This window comes from Nomascus leucogenys, chromosome 9 (genome assembly GCF_006542625.1).
Source record: "Nomascus leucogenys isolate Asia chromosome 9, Asia_NLE_v1, whole genome shotgun sequence".
In the NCBI taxonomy this organism is placed as follows: domain Eukaryota; kingdom Metazoa; phylum Chordata; class Mammalia; order Primates; family Hylobatidae; genus Nomascus; species Nomascus leucogenys.
In genome coordinates this window covers 2448762-2460888 of record NC_044389.1, presented here as the reverse complement: position 1 = coordinate 2460888, position 12127 = coordinate 2448762, and the positions used below count along the sequence as shown (strand labels likewise).

Genomic DNA, 12127 nt, shown 5'->3' with positions numbered 1-12127 from the left:
TCCAGGCTGGGTGACAGAGCAAGGCCCAGTCTCAAAAAAAAAAAAAATAGGGATAGAAAATTTAATTTACAGGAGGAATACGATCAGGAAAACTATTATACAACATGGTGACTGGTGACTGTAGTTAATAACAATGCTTTGTATACTTGAAAATTGCTAAGAGAGTAGATTTTAACTATATATATCACAAATAAATTATAAGTGTGTGAGGTGATGCATATGTTAATTAGCTTAATTTAGCCATTATACAATGCATGCATATTTCAAAACATCATGTTGTATGCCATAAATATATACAACTTTTTTTTTTTTTTTTTTTTTTTTTGAGATGGAGTCTTGCTGTCGCCCAGGCTAGAGTGCAGTGGCGCGATCTCGGCTCACTGCAGGCTCCGCCCCCCGGGGTTCACGCCATTCTCCTGCCTCAGCCTCCAGAGTAGCTGGGACTACAGGCACCCGCCACCTCGCCCGGCTAATTTTTTTTTGTATTTTTAGTAGAGACGGGGTTTCACCGTGTTAGCCAGGATGGTCTCGATCTCCTGACCTCGTGATCCGCCCGCCTCGGCCTCCCAAAGTGCTGGGATTACAGGCGTGAGCCACCGCACCCGGCCTGTTCATTAGTTTTTGCATTACTCTTAGAGTGAGAAGTTTGAGTGGAGAAATAAAGTTTCTTGTTTTTTTTTTTTTTTTTTTGAGATAGAGTTTCACTCTCGTCACCCAGGCTGGAGTGTAATGGCTCGATCTCAGCTCACTGCATCCACCAGCTTCGCCCTCCCAAAGTGCTGGGATTACAGGCATGAGCCACCATGCTCAGCCTGAAATAAAGTCTTTTAAAATAAAGTTGCCTATAGAATAAGGTAGGTCCTAAACACATAAATAAAATATGAGATAATATTCTGTATTTACCAGATACCAAAATATTCTTTCTGATATGTACATGTGTGTTACTGTACATTTTCATAAAATTTTAGTTTGTAAGCTCACGCTCCTATTATTTAATTTGGTTATCGCCATAACCCTGTGGGGAAGCAACCCACATGATATCTCTGTCTTCTCATGTCGTAGATAAGAAAACTGACATGCACACAGCTTACCTCACTGGAAAAAGTCACACACTCGCCAATCAGTATCTATCCCCAAAACCAATGCCTGTCTAGAGGAAAATATGATGCCCAAGAAACCACATTTTTAATGAGATTAAATTTTCCAACATATATTTCTTATGCGAAATATAAATAAGGTTCTGTTTTCATTAGAAGAATTTTTATGAAGTGAATGTAAAAAAGTGAATGTGATATGGTTGCCACTAAAGCTTAGCTATAATACATTTACTATTAATAATCAGAAAGGTGAATTGCAGGTGGCAGGTGTTAAAGAGGGTAAAACATTATATGGGACCTGATTAAACTGAGGGTTTTAAGATTAAAACCTCCATTTGTTTTTTCTCTTTACATAATCAGCCTGTGGGAAGAGAAAAGTAACCATAGTCGAAAACATTAGTGGGCCCAAATCTCATCCTACCTACATCTGGAGTGGTGTGATAATCTGTCCTCTTCTGACTAGGGCTTGTATTTGATAGGTTCTTCTAATGCTTCTTTTATTTTATTTTCATTTATTTATTTATTTTTTTGAGACGGAGTTTCCCTCTGTTGCCCAGGCTGGAGTGCAGTTGCGTAATCTTGGCTCACTGCAACCTCCGTCTCCCAGGTTCAAACGATTCTTCTGCCTCAGTCTCCCTAGTAGCTGGGATTACAGGCAGATGCCACAATGCCCAGCTAATTTTTTAATTTTTAGTAGAGATGGGGTTTCACCATGTTGGTCAAGGCTGGTTTTGAACTCCCGATTTCAGGTAATCCACCTGCCTCGGCCTCCCAAAGTGCTGGGATTACAGGTGTGAGCCACCACGCCTGGCCAATACTCCTTTTATTTTAAAAAGGACAAGTTAGACACTAGTTTGCATGCATAGCTTATTGATTCTCCTGCAGTGGGGTCATAGCTCCCCATTTGTGATGCTGGAAGATTGCCTGTGGAATCACAGGACCTCTTCCAATGTTCTGTTATGCTATAAAAAGACCAGAACTTTTACATTTTAAATTAAAAGAATATCTGTGCATTTCTTGAAAATAATAAAACAAAACCAGTAGTTGGGGCAGTAGTAGCTGATAGTAGTGGTAACAGTAATAACAGGACTGGGGAAAAAAGTTAAATGCCTATTTTAGTTTTCAAAATTAAACTTTTTAGGCCGGGCATGGTGGCTTACACCTGTAATCCCAGCAATTTGGCAGGCTGAGGCGGGCAGATTGCTTGAAGCCAGATAGTTTGAGACCAGCCTGGGCAATATGGCAAAACCCCTTCTCTAAAAAAAAAAAAAAAAAAATTAGCCGGGCCTGGTGGCATGCACCTGTAGTCCTAGGTACTCGGGAAGCTGAAGTGGAAGGATCGCTGGAGCCTGGGAGGTGGAGGCTGCAGTGAGCTGAGATCATGCCACTGCACTCCAGCCTGGTTGACAAGAGTGAGGCCCTATCTCAACAAACAAATAACAACAACAATAAAATTAGAATTTTCATTTTGAGATACCTGTAGATTTACATGGGTTATGGACTGAATGTTTGTGTCTCTCTAAAATTCGTATGTTGAAATCCTAACCCCCAATATGATTGTATTAGGAGGTGGGCCTTTGAAAGGTAATTAGGTCATGAGAGTAGAGCCTTCATGCATAGGATTAGTGTCCTTATAATAGAGAACCCACTCTCCCTCTCTGCCAAATTAGAGCACAATGAGAACACAGCTTACTGCAAATGAGGAAGAGTCCTTCACCAGACCATGGATCTGTTGGCACCTTGACCTTGGACTTCCCAACCTCCAGAAATGTGAGAAATAAATGTATGTTGTTTAAGCCACCCAGTATATAGTATTCTGTTATAGCAGCCTGAACAATGACAAAATGCAATTTTAAGAAATTATACAGAACGATCTCAGTATTCTTTGCCCAGTTTCTCCCAATGGTAGCATCTTGCAAAACTATGGTATAAGACCAAACCCAGGATATTTTCATTGATACAACTAAGACACAGCACATTTCCATCACCACAGGATCCCCCCTGCTGCTGCTTTATAGCCACATCCACTCTTTCCTACTCCAACACTTTCGCTAATCATTAATTCATTCTCTATTTCTATAAATCTGTCCTTTCAATAACGTTATATAAATGGAATCATACAGTATGTATGCTTTTTTTCCACTCAGCATAATAATCTGGAGATTAAGGCTGTTGGGTATATCAATAATTGTCCCTTTTGGTTGCTGAGTAGTATAGCATGGTACGGATACACTCCAGTTTGTTTAACCATTCATCTATAGGAGGACTTCTGGAATATTTCCAGTTTGTGGCTATTATGAGTAAAGCTGCTATAAACATTTATGTAAAGTTTTTGTGTGAACATAAATCTTCATTTCTTTGAGATAAATGCACAAGAGCACAATTGCTGGGTCGTGTAATAGTTGCATGTGTTGTTTTTAAAGAAATTGCCAAAATACTTACCAAAGTGGCCATACCATTTTACATGCCCACTGGCAATATATGCATGATCTAGTTTCTCTGCATCCTTGCCAGCATTTATCATTGTCATTGTTTTTTGTTTTAACCATTCTGCTAGGGGTATAATAGATATCTCATTGTGGTATTAATTTGTGTTTTGGTAATAGCTAATGATGTTGAGTATATTTTCATGTGCTTATTTGTTACCTGTATATCTTTCTTTGGTAGACATCTCTTCATACTTTTGACCATTTTTAAATTGAATTGTTTATTTATTTACTTTTTTACTGTTGCGTTTTAAGATATCTTAATATATTTAAGATACTAGTTCTTTGTTGGATATGTGGATTTGGGGTATTTTCTTCCACTCTCTAACTTGTCTTTTCATCCTCTTAACAGGGTGTTTCATAGAGCAAGAGGTTTTAATTTTGATGAAGTCCAATTTAATTTTTCCTTTTATTGATTGACTTAGGTATAAAGTATAAGAACTCTTTGTCTAGTTCTAGATCCCAAAGATTTTCTCCTGTGTTTTTCTTTCCAAAAGTCTGACATTTTACATTTAAGCCTATGATCCATTTTGAGTTAAGTTTTGTGTAAGGTGTGAGACTTAGGTTGTTCAATTTTTGCCTATAAATGTCCAGTTGTCCCAGTACCAATTGTTCAAAAGATTGTGTCCTTCACTAAAGTGCAATTGTACCTTCATCAAAAATCAGTTGGGTCCAGGTATAGCAGCTCACTTGTAATTTCAGCATTTTGGGAAGCCAAGGTGGGAGGATTGCTTGAGGCCGGGAGTTTGAGACCAGCCTAGGCAACATTGAGAGATCCCGTCTCTACTAAATTTTTTTAAAAAATCAGTTGGACATATTCATATGGGCCTATTTCTGGGTTCTCTATTCTGTTCTGTTGATTGAGCTGTATCTATCTGTCCACCAATAGTGTCAATCTTGATTACTGTAGCTATCTAATAAATTTTGAAGTCAAAAAGATTGATTCTCCTTTTTCAAAATTGTTTTATTCTAGTTCTTTTACCTTTTCATATAAATTTTGGCATAATCTTGTCTACATCTACTAAAATTCTTGCTGAGATTTTGATAGAAATTGTATTAAGCCTGTATATCAATTTTGGGAGAATTGACATCTTTACTATGTTGAGTCTTCCAATTTAGGAATATGGTATATGTCTCTCCATTTACTTAGATCTTCTTTGATTTCTTTATCAGCATTGTAGAGTTTTCTGTATAATGATTTACACCTATTTCCTCTTTTTTTGATTGATTATAAATGATATTGCATGTATAATTTCAGTGTCCATGTGTTCATTGCTGGTATATATAAATACAATAAATTTTTGTATGTTTATCTTGTATTCTGTGACTTCATTTTTTTATTTTTTATTTTTTGAGACAGAGTTTCGCTCTTGTTGCCCAGGCTGGAGTGCAGTAGTGCAATCTCGATTCACTGCAACCTCTGCCTCCTGGGTTCAAGCGATTCTCCTGCTTCAGCCTCCCGAGTAGCTGGGATTACAGGCATGTGCCACCATAACCGGCTAATTTTGTATTGGTAGTAGAGATGGGGTTTCTCCATGTTGGTCAGGCTGGTCTCAAACTCCCGACCTCAGGTGATCCACCCGCCTCAGCTTCCCAAAGTGTTGGGATTACAGGCATGAGCCACTGCGCCCAGCCTCTGTGACTTTAATGAATTCACTTACTAGTTCTAGGTGGATTTTTTTTGATCGGTTCCTTAGAATTTTCTATGTAGACAATCATGTGATCTACAAATACAGAGTTTTTATTTCTTCCTTTCTGGTCTGTATGTCTTTTATTGCCCTTTATTGACTAAAACTTCCAATACCATATTGAATAAGAATGTGGTAAGAGTAGACATCCTTGTCTCGTTCCTGCCCTAAGAGGGCAGGAAATATTATTCGAAAAAATACTCAGTTTTTCGCCATTAAGTATAATGTTTTATGTAGGTTTTATGTGCTTACATTTTATCAAGTTGAGGAAGTGCCCCTCTATTTCTAGTTTTCTGAGGGTTTTATTGTGAATGGATGTTGAACTTTGTCAAATGGTTTTTGTGGGAATCAATTGATATAATCATATAATTTTCTTCCTCAGCCTGTAAATATAATGAATTATGTTGACTGTTTTTCAAATAATGAGCTAGCTTTGCAGATGTATAATAAGTCACACTTGGTCGTGATGGGTAAATCTTTTTAAATATTCCTGAATTCTATTTGATAATATTTTATTAAGGATTTTCATGCCTTTATTCATGAGAGATATTGGTCTGTACTTTTCTTTTCTTGTTCTCTTGTTCTGGTTTTTGGTATCTGTTCTGCTTTCTGGAAGAGGGTACGTAGAACTGGTGTTAATTCTTTTTAAATGATTGGTAAAATTTTCCTGCAAAACTGTCTGAGAGAGGAGTATTGAAATCTCCAACTATAATTCATCTGTTTTTCCTTGCACTTGTGTCCATTTTGCCTCATACGTTTTGTAGATCTGTTGTTTGGGACATGCACACTTGATTTCTATGTTTTCTTGGTGGATTGAATCTTTTTTACTACATAATATCCCACTCTGAGTCTAGTAATTTACTTTCATATAAAGTCTTTTATCTGATAGTATAATAGCCACTCCAGCTTTCCTTTGATTAAAGTTTGTATGATATCTTTTTCCATTTTATACTTTCAACCTGCTTATATTGTTATATTTGTAGTGAGTTTCTTATAGACAGCACATAGTTAGATCATGTTTTTAAATACTCTCTGCTAATCTCTTTTACTTGAATTTAGATTAGTTATATTTAATGTAATATATTCTTGATATGCTTAAGGCTTAAATCTGTCATTACTTTTGCTTGTTTTATGTCTGGGTTTTGTTTGTCTTTTCTTTTTTTGAAATAGGGTCTTACTCTGTCACCCAAGCTGGAGTGCAGTGGTGCAATCATGGCTCACTGCGCCTCAACTCCTGGGCTGAAGTCATCTTCTTGCCTCAGCCTCCCAAGTAGCTGGGGCTACAGGTGCATGCCACCAAGCCTGGCTATTTTATTTATTTATTTATTTTTATCGAGATGGGGTCTCACTATGTTGATCAGGCTGGTCTTAAACTCCTAGTCTCAAGCAATCCTCCAGCCACAGCCTTCTAAAGTGCTGGGATTACATGCATGAGCCATCATGCCTGGCCTTCTGTTTTGTTTTATATTTCTGTTTTCTTTTTCTGCCATCCTGTGGTTAGATGAACAATTTTTAGAATTCAATTTTTGTTTATTCATAGTGTTTTTGAGTATATCTATTCATATAGCTTTTTTCATGATTTCTCTAGGTATTACATTATACATAACTCGTCACATTTTACTGGTGTTATTTTACCAGTTGGAGAGAAGTATAGAAACATATCTGTTTTTGTCCCTTTACCTTCCCTCATTTATAACAGTCTTATATATTTCCTCTGCATACATTTAAAACCACATCAGTGTTACAATTTTTGCTTCTGCAATCAATTTTAAAAACTCAAAAGGAGAAGGAAAGTTTATTTATTTATTTTAGTTTACCATATGCCTTCTTTCTCCCTGATGTTTCAAGTTTCCATTTTTGTTTTTTTGGCAGTTTCTAAGTCATTTTATTTAGAATTTTGCATTTGTTTCCTGAATCAATAAATACTATACAACACAATGTAAACATGGCTACAATTTTCTGTTCCCTGCTTCCCCCTACCTGGGGACAATCCCCTGGCAACCTCACTCAGGAGTTTTAGGGGTTCTCCCTCCAGATTTGGTCCAGAAAATGAGGTTGAGTGACATAGTCCCTCGAATCACTTTCAAAGGAGGTCAGCTGAGGTGAGGAGTGTGCTCTCTCTGGGATCTGGAGGTTACTAGATTGGGGAAATGGATTAGTGATTTTTGGGAGAAGAGCTGGTGCCTGGGGCAAGAGCCTACCCCAAAGAAAAGGGTGTCTAAAATGTTCACGTTTCCTTCTTTTGCCTCAAAAAGTGACATTTATTCAAAGAAAAAAAATGACAAGATGTCCACCCCTTGGCTCCCCTTCCCTCCCCACTCCTGCTGTTCCTCAGCCTCCTGAGATTGAACCCTGGCTGGGGCTAGGAAGCAGGACATCACCTCAGATGAGGTCAGCAACATTGAGGGGCATTTCCTCAGTGGAGGTGTTGTAGAAGATCTCGATGTCTTGAAGAGTCCTCTTGTCTTCTGTCACCATGTTAATAGCCACAACTTTATGGCTAAACTGTCCACCTCGACCGATTCTGTGCATATAGTTTTCCCTGTTTGTGGGAAGGTCATAGTTGATGACTAAAGAAAGCTGCTGCACATCAATGCCTCTGGGCAGCAGGTCAGTGGTAATCAAAACTCTGCTAGAGCCAGAACGATACTCCTTCATGACCACATCTTGTTCCTTTTGGTCCATATCTCCATGCATGGCAGAGACAATAAAATCTTGAGCATGCATCTTCTGGGTTAGCCAGTCCTCCTTCCTTCAGGTGTTGATGAAGATGACTGCCTGGGTGATGGTCAGGGTTTCATTCAAGTCATACAGTTGTGTCCAGCTTCCACTCCTTTCATTCCACGTTGATGTATAATTGGTGGATACCCTTCAGGGTCAACTCTTCCTTCTTGATAAGAATCCGAATGGGGTCCCTCATGAACTTCTTGGTCACCTCAAGTACATCAGAAGGAATTGTAGCTGACAGCAAAACTACCTGGGTGTTGCTGTTGAGCATTTGGAATATGTCACAGATCTGGTCCTTGAATCTATGGCTTAACATTTCGTCAGCTTCATCCAGTACAAACATCTTGATGTATTTGGGAGACAGGTATCTCCAGTTAAGCATGTCAGACACACGGCCAGGGGTACCCACGATGATATGGGGAACTTCCATCTGTAGTTTCTGTACCTTAGCACACACATTGATTCCCCCAATACAGGCATGACAGGAGACACCCATGTAGTGTCCTAGTGCCATGACCAACTTCTATATCTGCTAAGCCAGTTCTCGAGTAGGTGCTAGGACCAAGGCCTGGGTGGCCTTTAGATCTAATTGAATCTGCTGCAGAATCAATATGGCAAATGTGGCCATTTTCCCAGTCCCAGATTGGGCTTGAGTGATCACATCATAACCCTTGGTACAAGGTAGAATGGCTCACTACTGGATGGCAGAGGGCTTCTCAAAATCATAGGCATAGGTGCCACAGAGGAGGGACTCCGAGAAGCTCATGCCATCAAAGCTGTCAACAATCTCATTCCAGTTACTCTCAATGATGCCTTCGGGCTCCATCCCATCAGAGCCTTTGTCTCTGGATCAGTAATCCTGACTCGCTCATGATCCTTAGAAACTAGCCAAGGTCCCTTTTTTATTGTCTCCTTTCTATTTAGAGAATTTTGCTTAGCCATTCTTTTACAGTAGGTCTATGGGTATTAAATTCTGTTAGCTTTCTTTCCTCTGAGAATGTTTTGATTTCCCTTTCATTTTTGAATTATTATTATTTTTGCTAAGTATAGGATTCTCTGTTGATAGTTTCTTTCTTTTAACAATGGAAAAATATTATGACATGTCCTTCTGATCACTGTGATTTCTGATGATAAATTAATTCACTGTCATTCTAATGGTTTTCTTCTGATAAATAAAGTGTCATTAGTTTTCAGAAATTTAAGTATGATGTGTTTTGGTGTGGATATCTTTGGGTTGATCCTATAAACAGCTGAATCTGTAGGTTTTCATCTCTTGTCGAGTTTGGGAAGTTTTCAGTCAATATTTCTTCAAGTATTTTTTCAGCCTTTTCAGGGATTCTAATGACACAAATGTTAGATCTTTTTTATATATAGTCACACAAGTTTTTGAGGTTCTGTATTTTTTGTTCAATTTTCTCTCTTTTGATCAGATTGTTCTGTCTTCTAGTTTACTGATTGTTTTCCTCTGTCCCCTTCATTCCACTATCAAGTTAATTCACTGAGCTTTTCATTTCAGTTATTTTATTTTTAAGTTCTAAATTTCCACTTGGTTCTTCTTTATACTTCTATTTATTTGCTGAGGCTTTCTATTTTCTTCATTTGCTTTAAGAATGTTTGTAATTACATTGAAACTGCTTTGTCATGGCTGCTTTAAAAAAATCTTGGCCAGATAATTCTATTATCTCTATAATCTTATTATTGGCATCTATTGATTATCTTTTTTTATTCAAGTGAGTTTACTTGGTTCTTGATTTGATAAGTGATTTTCTTTTAAATCTGGATTTCTAAATGATGTTCTGAGACTCTGGGCCTTATTTGAACCTTTTGTTTTAGCTGGCTTTTTCTGATACAACTCCATTGCCAGGTAGAGGTGTGAGTACAGATGCCCCACTAGGTCTCTACTACACCAGAGAGGAGGAGGACTGCTACTGGTGTTGGGCAGGGGTGAGAGGTCTGGCTTACTACAAGGTCTTCACTGTCACTGTGATGGGTGGGGCCTCACCACCACTGGGCGACGAGAGAAACAAAACCTACTCTGACACATGACTAACTCTCTGCTTGGCCTCCTCTGACATCACCCCAATAAACTGCAGGGCAGGGGTGAAGACCAGACCTCCCTGATGGTCTCCACTGATATCATAGGAATGGAGGACTCATTACAGGCTAGCAGGGATAAGTCCTGCACCCTACTTGTCTTCTCTGACATCACCCCAGTAGGGTGTTCGGTGCCTAATTACAGCCTCATTAGGGTTTGAGTTGTCTCCCCACTCAGTCTTTGCTGGTATCAGTTGGGGGAGTGGCCACCACTTTTCTGTAGTATTTGGTTGGAGTAGAATAGTTCTTGTCTAAATGTTTTTTTTTTTTTGTCTTGTAAGCCTGCCCCTTTCTTGGTCTTTTGGCAAGAGAGGCATTTATATGGGACAAAAAAAACAACAAGGAACTCACCTTTATGTCATTCTTTGGGTCTCAAGATCCCTAGCCAGTCTGCCTTCTTCTTTTCACCTTTCAGAGTATAATTATGTTTGTTGTATATATAATGTCCAGTGTTTTTAGTTGTACTTAGTAGGAGGAATAGGGGAAAGTACATCTACTACTCGGTCTTCCCAAAAGTGGAATTCCTTACTTTTTTTTCCTCATTGTATAATTATCCTGATTCAACTGACCCTTTCACTAAAATTCCTAAGAAAATATTTCTATAGATCTCAAAAAATACAATGTAAAATATAAATGAGTAGGATTGCTATCCTGTTTCAGAAGACTGACAAAGATCAAGCTGGGCATGGTGGCTCACGCCTGTAATCCCAGCACTTTGGGAGGCCAAGGTGAGCAGATCATCTGAGGTCAGGAGTTTGAGACCAGCCTGGCCAACAGGGTGAAACCCCATCTCTAGTAAAAATACAAAAATTAGCCGGGCATGGTGGCACGTGCCTGTAGTCCCAGGTACTCAGCTACTCGGGAGGCTGAGGCAGGAGAACCGCTTGAACCCAGGAGGTTACAGTGAGCTGAGATCGCACCACTGCACTCTAGCAGGGGAGACAGAGCAAGACTCCGTCTCAAAAAAAAAAAAAAAAAAAAAGGGCAAAAAATGAAAAAGAATGACAAAGATCAAAAGGAACTGACAGTATAAAAACTATCTTCCCAGATGGAGGTGATTTTACTTACATCATAGTTGTGCATTGTGCATGCAGAGTTCCATAGAGATGCAACAATTTAGGGGAAATTTTCCTAATTTTAGACTGCAAAGATTCATCCTTCCTCAGAACGTATCTGGCTTCTTGATCTCATATTGTTTGCATTGCAATTTAAATGTTTAACATATTCCTTTCTTTCTAAGTAGATCCCTTGAGAATAGACATTTTTTTAAATGTTGAACTGCTAGGCATTCAATATGTACTCATTGAGTGGATGATGGAAGGACTTATACTTCATAGTGTATATAGTGCTATGTTAAGGACTTATATTTTCCTTACAGTTTTATTTTGAAAGACTTAAATAAATTCACACCACTGGAGAGTTGGGACATGTTTTGCAATTACTATGGCTTTGGGGCCCTAGGTTTTACTATTTCTGCGATGACAGTAGAAAAAGCTGCAGTGACATTCATCTACCCTGCACAGAGGTACATGTTGTTACTGTAATATTAATGGGTCAGAGATATAGACCTTATGACTTCGTTTTCCCCAGCAGTATTTTTTGCTCTTTTTTTTTTTTTTTTTTAAGATAGAGTTTTGCTCTTTCACCCAGGTTGAAGTGGCGTGATCTTGGCTCACTGCAACCTTCATCCCCCGGGTTCAAGTGATTCTCCTGCATCAGCATCCCGAGTAGCTGAGATTACAGGTGCCCGCCACCAGGCCCGGCTAATTTTTGTATTTTTAGTAGAGACAGGGTTTTGCCATGTTGACCAGGCTGGTCTCAAACTCTTGACCTCAAGTGATTTACCTGCCTCTGCCTCCCAAAATGCTGGGATTACAGGCGTGAGCCACCGCACCTGGCCCCAGCAGTATTTTTGAGGTGCATTGTGATACTGCTCAGGTAAGGACCTCTGCTGTTCCCCTTTGTCGTTTCTCAGTACTATCAGAATTTAGACAGGATCAAATCTAGGTAAAGTATTATGTTTTGTGACCGTCAA

The 12127-nt window shown here is 38.9% G+C and overlaps 1 pseudogene; it reads right to left on the bottom strand.

Annotated features, from left to right (window-relative positions):
• Positions 1–7653: 7653 nt before the first annotated feature.
• LOC100598822 lies at positions 7654–8494 on the bottom strand (annotated as a pseudogene).
• Between the last annotated feature and the right edge of the window lie 3633 nt (positions 8495–12127).